This window comes from Colobus angolensis, unplaced genomic scaffold (assembly GCF_000951035.1).
Source record: "Colobus angolensis palliatus isolate OR3802 unplaced genomic scaffold, Cang.pa_1.0 Scaffold431, whole genome shotgun sequence".
NCBI lineage: Eukaryota > Metazoa > Chordata > Mammalia > Primates > Cercopithecidae > Colobus > Colobus angolensis.
In genome coordinates this window covers 997,570-1,004,192 of record NW_012117722.1, presented here as the reverse complement: position 1 = coordinate 1,004,192, position 6,623 = coordinate 997,570, and the positions used below count along the sequence as shown (strand labels likewise).

Below are 6,623 nucleotides of genomic sequence, written 5' to 3'. Positions count from 1 at the left end.
TGTCAAATGTGGACGACAGTGCCAGACCCTTGATAAGCTCTTGCTAACTACTACTTTTATCTTAGGTATGATTCACATAAAATTTAACTGTGGTTGTTCAGCGGCAAAGGTCTCTGTTAATTATTTTTTAGTGCCCTAGGTTCTCCAAATTGTATTGTGTATGTTAATTCTGTAACTTCCTGCCACTCAAGTTAGATGATTCATATGCACAGAGCTCAGGAATTTATTCTCATGTCACCAATTGACATCACTGCATTAGACACCAGAGCACGTATTATTTGTGTCATCTTAATTGTGCCATTTTAATTGACACATAATAATTACACATATTTATGGGGCACAATATGATGTTTCAATACATGTATACATTGTGTAAATGATCAAATTAGGGTAATTAGCATATCCATCATCTCAAACACTTGCCCTTCTTTTGTGGTGAGAACATTGAAAATCCTCTCTTCTAGCTATTTCAATATACTCAATATATTATTATTAACTATAGTAACCCTACTGTGCAATACAACATCAGAACTTATTCCTCTTGTCTACTTGTGACTTTGCACCCATTGGTTATTCTGCCTCAGTCCTCTCCTCTCCAGTCTCTCGTAACCACTGTTTTATCCTCTACTTGTATGAGATCAACTTTTTAGGTTCCATATATGAGTGAGATCATACAGTATTTGTCTTTCTATGTCTGTCTCATTTCACTTAATGCAAAGTCCTCCAGGTTCATCAATATTGACATCACAAATGTCAATATTTCATTCTTTCTGATGATTGAATAGTATTCCATATATACTTCATTTTCTTTATCCACTCATCTCTTGTTGGACATTTAGGTCGATTCTATGTCTTGGCTATTGTAAATAGTGCCACAGCAAACATGAAAGTGCAGATATATTTTCAACCTACTGATTTTATGTCCTTTGGTTAAATATCTGGCAGTGAGATTGCTGGATGATGTGGTAGTTCCATTTTTTGTTTTTTGAGGAACCATCATACTGTTTTCCATAATGGTTATACTAATTCAATTTCTCACCAACAGTATGCAAGGATCCCTTGTTCTCCACTTCCTTGCTAACACTTACTTTCTTTTGTATTCTTGATAATATTCTAACTGGAGTGAGGTGATATATCATTGTGGCCTTGATTTGCATTTCCTTATAATTAGTTATGTTGAACATATTTTCATATACCTGTTGACCATTTATTTGTATGTCTTTTTTTGAGAAATGTCTAGTAAGCTCTTTTGCCTATTTTAAAATCACATTATTTGTTTTTGGTTATTCACCTGTTTGGGTTATTTATATAGTCTGGAGATTAATCCCTTTTCAGAATTGTGGTTTGCCAATGTCTTCTCTGAAAAGGTTGTCTCTTCACTCTGTAAATCGTTTTCTTTGCAGAGCGTTTTATTTTGTCTATTTTTGTTTCTGTTAATCATGCTTTTGAGGTCTTATCTAAAAAACTCTTGCCTGGTCCAGTGTTAGACAGTGATTCCTCTATGGTTTTTTTTTTTTTTTCTTTTTTTTCTAGTAGTTTCATAGTTTCAGGACTTACTTTTATGTCTTCTCAAGTTACATTAAGCTCATTTCGAGCTGATTATTGTATGTGGTCAGAGATGGGAGTCTAGATTTGTTCTTCTGCAAATGAATATCCAGTTTTCCTATCACTATTTATTTATTTGGAGATGAGTCTTGCTTTGTGCCCCCAGGCTGAAGTGCAGTGGTGCAATCTCAGCTCACTGCAACCTCCACCTCCCAGGTTCAAGTGATTCTCCTGCCTCAGCCTCCCTAGTAGCAGGGATTACAGGTGCATACCACCATGCCTGACTGATTTTTATAGTTTTAGTAGAGATGGGATTTTACCATATTAGCTAGGTTGGCCTTGACCTCCTGACCTCAAGTGATCTGCCCACCTCAGACTCCCACAGTGCTGGGATTATAGGCGTGAGTCACTGTGCTTGGCCCCATACTACTATTTATTAAAGAAGCTGTCCTTTCCCTAATGTGTGTTCTTGGAAACTTTGTCAAGAATCTTTTTGCTATAGATGGAGAAATTTATTTCTGAGCTCTCTATTCTGTCTCATTGGTTTATGTTTCTGGTTTTTCTTTTTTCTTTTTTTTTGGCAATACTATGCATCTTTGGTTACCACAGCTTTGTAGTATATTTTGAAGTCAGGTAGTGTGATGCCTCCAGCTTTGTTATTTTACTCAAGATGCCTTTGGTTATTTGGGGTCTTTTGTGATTCCATATGAATTTTAGAATAGTTTTTCTATTTCTGTGAAGAATGTCATTGATATTTTGATAGAGATTGCATGGAACCTGTAGATTGCTTTGAGTAATATGACATTTTAAAAACACTAATTTTTCCAATCCATGAACATGGGATATTTTTCTATTTATGTGTTCTCCTCAATTTCTTTCATCAGCGTTTTCTAGTTTTCATTGTAAAGATCTTTTACCTTCTTGATTAAATATATTCCTAGGGTTTTTTTGTACTTATTGTAAATGAGATTGTTTCTTGATTTCATTTTCAGATACTTTGCTATTGGTGTATAGAAATGCTACTGATTTTTATAGGTTGATTTTGTATGCTGCAATTTTACTGAATTCATGTATTAGTTCTAACAGTTTTTGGTGGAGTTGTTAGACTTTTCTATATATAAAATCATGTAATCTGCAAACAGAGACAATTTGACTTCTTGTTTTCCCATGTATTTCTTTCTCCTGCCTAGTTGTTCTGGCTAGGACTTCCAGTACTATGTTGAGTAAAAGTGGTGAAAGTGGTTGTCCTTGTTTTATTTCAGATCTCAAAGGAAAAGTTTTCAGCTTTTTCTCATTCAGTATGATGCTATCTGTGAGTTTGTCATATATGGGATTTATTGCATTGGGATATATACTTTCTATACCTCATTAGTTGAGAGTTTTTCTTCTTTTAATCATGAATGGATGTTGAATTTTGTCAGTTTTTTTCTGCATCTATGGAAATGATCATAGGGTTTTTGTCCTTCTTTCTGCTAATGCGATGCATCACATTATTGATTTGCATATGTTGAACAAGTCCTGCATCCCTTGGATGAATCCCACTTGATCATAGTGAATGATCTTTTTGATATTCTATTGAATTCAGTTTGCTAGTATTTTGTTGAGGATTTTTGCATGTATGTTCATCAGGAAACTCTATAGTTCTATTTTTTTTAATTGTATCCTTGTCTGGTTTTGGTATGAGGGTAATACTGACCTCACAGAATAAGTTTGGAAGTATTCTTTTCAATTTTCTAGCATAGTTTGAGAATAATTTGTATTAGATTTTCTTTAAATATTTGGTAGAATTCAGTAGCGAAGTTGTCAGGTCCCAGGCTTTTCTTTGACGAGAGACTTTTTATTACTGCTTCTAATTCCTCACTCATTATTGGTCTGTTTAGATTTATTTCTCTTCATAATCCAGTCTAGGTAAATTGCATGTGTCTAGGAATTTATATATTTCTTCTGGTTATTCAATTTGTTAATGTATACTTATTCAAGCCTGATTTTATTTATTCATGTCTTTCCTCTTTTTTTTTTTTTTTTTGGTTTAGTTAATGAATTGTTCTTTTTTTGTTTTTTGGTATTTTAGATAGAGTCTTGCTCTGTCACCCAGGCTGGAGTGCAGTGGCATGATCTCTGCTTACTGCAACCTCTGCCAGGTGGGTTCAAGTGATGCTTGTGCCTCAGACTCCTGAGTAGCTGGGACTGCAGGCTTGCGCCACCACGCCCCACTAATTTTTGTATTTTTAGTAAAGACAGGGTTTTACCATGTTGGTCAGGCTGGTCTTGAACTCCTGACCTCAATTGATCTACCTGCCTCAGCCTCCCAAAGTGCTGGGATTATAGGTGTGAGCCACTATGACTGGTCAAGAATTGTTCATTTTGTTTATCTTTTCTAAAAAACTGAGTCTTTGTTTATCTTTTGTATTGTTTTCCTAGTGTCCATTTCATTTATTTCTGCTCTGGTCTTTATTATTTTCTTTCTTCTCCTATTTTTTGTTTTAGCTTGTTCTTATTTTTATCCAGTGTCTTGAGTTACAACATTAAGTTGTTTATTAGAGATTGTTTTTTAATGAAGCTGTTTATTGGTGTAGCTCCCTTTTATAACAGTTTCTGGTATATCCCATAGGTTTTAGTATGTTTTTTTTTCCATTTTCTTTTTTCTCAAGAAAATATTAAATTCTCCTTCTAATTTCTTCTTTGACGCATTGGTTATTTAGGAGCTTGTTTTTAAATTTCCATGTATTTGCAAAGTTTGTGAAGTTCCTCCTGTTATTGTTTCTAGTTTTATATCATTGTGGTCAGAAAATATACTTGATATGATCTCCATTTCCTTAAATTTGTTAGACTTCTTTTGTGGCCCAACATATTTATCCTGGAGAGTATTCCATTTGCAGTTGAGAAGAATGTATATTCCACAGCTATTTCACGGAATGTTCTGTAAAGGTCTGTTAGGTTCACTTGGTCTGAAGAGCAGTCAAAATCCAATGTTTCTATGTTGATTTTCTGCTTGGATGATCTGTCCATTATTGAAAATGGGGTGTTGATATCCCCTCTTTTTTTCCCACTTCCTCCCAAACACATATTACAAATATCACAGAAAATTGTAACAACAAAAGCAACTGGTTTTCAACATATAGTGAGCTCAAGCACGAAGGGTGAGTACTGAAGATCTACAGAGGTCAGACTGGGAGCCCTGCCACAGGAAGTTTGAATCTCTCAAAACAGCTCTTTCCTCCCACAGTCCAGGCTCATCACTTCTTCCTAATCTAAGGTGGCTTATCCACACATAGAAATATAGGCTGCTCCATATATGTTAATAATTGCTCTGTTGTGTTTCACGAGGGATCTTCACAAGCCAAACCCCGGCTCAAATTCTGTACTGGAAGTTCCTGTTGCTGTCAAAGAACTCTTGCCCTCTCTGCACTACTTTGCTGCTGAAGCGACCTGGATCCCCTGCCTTCAACTTCTCCAGCTTCTGATCACTTGGCAGCCTACCATCATCAGTTCTTCTGGTGCTCTCAGAATCACTGGTGTACTTCTGCAGCTCTCTCTGACGACCTAGGGCTGCAGCAAGAGGCACAGAGCTCTCCTTCTCCAGATTCTGGCTTCCTTTTTTCTTTCCCTTCCATCTCCTTGGTACATTTGTCCTGTGAGTGTTTGACTCTATCACTTTCAAAGCTGTGGTGTGATTCGGGTCTTTGGATGAGGCTTCATGCCATGGCATAAGCAAACAACCTGATACAGAGTGCCCTACAGGGAGTGGCTTTGAGGCATTTCCAGGGCCCTGAAGCTGCTGGAGCAAGTGGGCAACCCCAGTTTTCTTAAGGACTTTTTGATCCTGCTTCAGTTTCAGCTGCAATGTGGGTACCAACTTGCTTTTTAAAACTCTTGAGATCACATCAATGCTGACATCAAAGCCTTCAGCCAACCTGAGAACTGACCAGGACTCTGCAAATTCCTTATGTAAATACTGGATCTACACCAGGGGTTCCCATGTCAGGGTTCTGGGCAGAGCACCAGGTGTCTCCATTTGCCTCCAAATTTTCCGGAATCAGATTGCTTTTTTTCTGTCACTGCAGGGTGCTATAGAGAACTAGTGATAGAAGCCGTGTGTGGAAGCAGGATGGATGTTTGAAGAGCCTCAGGCTAAATCATGGAGCACCCAGCCCTCTTCTCTTTGATAGCAAGGGCAATCAGGCCATGTCTGTCAGCTTAGAGCTGCTCTGTAAACCCAGAAATCTGACACCTAGAGCAATAACTGCCCATAAGCATGCCGAACTCTCTCTAAACTGGTGATGAAATACGTCACTGGTGAAGGGACTAGTGGTCCTAGGGGAGCTGGACACCTGACACTGCTCTGGACATTGGGTAAGAAGAAACAAGGACCCCTATGCATGTAGCAGCAGGACGCCTGGAACCAAGGGGGTGTGGCCTGGGGTGCCAGGGTGCGAGGCCCTGCTTCAAGTTGAGGGCCCAGGGAGGAGCCGGTACCTCTCCACCTCTTGTAGCTCCCATTCCTCTGGCTCCTAGTCAGAATTGGGGTCCAGCTCCCAGCTGATAGGGCCTGGGCCTCCACCCCCTAGATCATGAACCCACAGTGAGCAATGGCAACACAGACATGCCAGTCTAGCTAGAGACTCAGAGTAACCGCCATGTCAATGCATACCAGCCTTCAGCATTCTACAACATGGCAGCAACCTGACATCTCCTCTTATTATTGTATTGTAGTCTCTTTGGATCTACTAATGTTTGCTTTATATATTTGGGTGCACTGATGCTGGGTGCATATATATTTATGATATATCCTCTTGCTGAACTGATTCCTTTATCATTATATAATGATAAATATTTTGTTTCTGCAGTTTTGGATTTAAAGTTAATTTTATTTGATGTAAGTGTAGCTTTTATTCATCCCTTCACCTTCAGTCTATGTGTGTTCATACAGGTGAAGTGAGTTCTTATAAGCAGCATATAGTTAAGTCTTGATTTTTTAAAGAATTATTTAACCACTATATATCTTTTAATTAAATAATTTAATTCATTTATATTCAAGGTTATTATTGACTGGTAAAGACTTACTCTTGCCATTTTGT

At 37.7% G+C, this 6,623-nt stretch overlaps 1 pseudogene; it reads right to left on the bottom strand.

The window, feature by feature from the left end:
• Positions 1–4,897: 4,897 nt before the first annotated feature.
• Positions 4,898–6,184, bottom strand: LOC105522501 (annotated as a pseudogene).
• Between the last annotated feature and the right edge of the window lie 439 nt (positions 6,185–6,623).